Source organism: Tachyglossus aculeatus, chromosome 5 (assembly GCF_015852505.1).
Source record: "Tachyglossus aculeatus isolate mTacAcu1 chromosome 5, mTacAcu1.pri, whole genome shotgun sequence".
NCBI lineage: Eukaryota > Metazoa > Chordata > Mammalia > Monotremata > Tachyglossidae > Tachyglossus > Tachyglossus aculeatus.
The window spans coordinates 33450477-33452445 of record NC_052070.1 but is presented as its reverse complement, the minus strand read 5'-3'; positions in this window follow the sequence as shown (position 1 = coordinate 33452445).

The following is a 1969-nucleotide window of genomic DNA, read 5'->3' as shown; positions in this document are numbered from 1 at the left end:
CCATTTTACAGTTGAGGAAAATGAGGCAAAGAAAATTTAAGTGATTTGCTCAAGGCTATATAGTAGACAAGCGGCAGAGCTGGGATTAGAACCCAGGGCCTCTGACTCCCAGTCCTGTGGTCGTCTTAATAGGCCATGCTGCTTCTCAATACCTCAGTGATCATCTCAAAGTACAAGTGTGGACTCCTCAGAGTGAGTGAGTCCTCACAAAGGTAGCACAGACACCCCTCTTTATAGAAAAGAGGTATTATGGCATTTACCAGCTTTACAATATAGCTAAGTCAGACTCTCCAGCCTTCTTTAGCAACATTAATTAAGCAATAGTGACTTTAAAAACAAAATCCTGGTTTAACCGCAGACTAATCCGACTCAAGCACTGGTCCTTTACTTAACCTGGGTTACTTTGCAACTAAGTGATATCCGCTTATCTTTTCTCTTTGGTGGCACTCCCTTGGCAAGACTTTCTCTTAATTGGATTCTAGAAGCAAGAAGGCAGAGAGAGTTGTCCTCTGCTTCTCTAGAAAAAACTAGCTTGGGTAAGACCCTGGCAATCAGGGTTGTGTCTCTTAGCTTAGTATAGTGCACAACACTGTATAATATAGAAAGCGCTTAGCATAGTGCACAGCACTCAGTAGATACTCAGTAAATACCATTCCTACTACTAGTCACCCTAGTGAGGGGCTGGCTGAGAGAGAAGAGACCCCCTCCCCCTTGTTTCCCTATGCCCCTCTTTAGTAATAATGATAATAATAATAATGATATTTTGTTAAGTGCTTACTATGTGCCAGGCACTGAACTGAGTGATGGGGTAGATACAAGCAAATTAGGTTGGGGCTCACAGTCTTAATCCCCATTTTACAGGTAAGGTAACTGAGGTACAGAGAAGTGAAGTGCCTTGCCCAAGGTCACAAAGCAGACAAATGGCAGAACCAGAATTAGAACCCAGGTCCTTCTGACTCCTAGGACCGTGCTCGATCCACTAGGCCGTGATGCTTCTCTAAGACTAGGTGGAGAGGTTGGAGATCGAACCTGGGCCTCATACATAATAATAATACTTATGGTATTTGTTAAGTGCTTACTATGTGCCAAGCACTGTTCTAAGCACTGGGGCAGATACAAGGTAAACAGGTTGTCTCACGTGGGGCTCACAGTCTTAATCCCCATTTTACAGATGAGGTAACTGAGGCTCAGGGAAGTTAAGTGACTTGCCCAAGGTGACCCAGCACGCAAATGCAGAACCGGGATTAGAACCCACATCTTTTGACTCCCAAGCCCGTGCTCTAGTCACTAGGACATACTGCTTGTGCTCTTCCACTGAGCTTCTTGTTTTCTGCTCCTCCTGACCCCCTGAGGGACCCGGTCCCACACTACAAGGAAAGGGGCAAGGTGAAAGATGAGACCATGGATCCAGGAAGACCGCTTCTCCTACCCTCTCTCCCTCTCCCTCTGAGGACCTTGCCTGGAGCCAGCGTGGCATGTTACTAATCTCCTCTGCGCTTTAGTAGCTTCAAGGCTGAAGGGGTCTCCAAGAGACTGGGAAGGGTGGCAAGAAGAAGAAGAGCAGACAGACTTGAGGGGTGTGGGCTGTTACAGAAAGGGATTCACTGGCTGGGATAATAATAATAATAATAATAATGGCATTTATTAAGCGATTAATATGTGCAAAGCACTGTTCTAAGCACTGGGGATATTATAAGGTGATCAGGTTGTCCCACAGGGGCTCACAGTTTTAATCCCCATAATAATAATAATAATAATAATGTTGGTATTTCTTAAGCGCTTACTGTGTTCCCTCCCTCTGCCCCTTTGCCAAACTAGCTCTCTTCCTCCTTCCAAGGCCCTAATGAGAGCTCACCTCCTCTAGGTGGCCTTCCCAGACTGAGCCCCTTCCTTCCTCTCCCCCTCGTCCCCCTCTCCATCCCCCCATCTTACCTCCTTCCCTTCCCCACAGCACCTGTATATATGTATA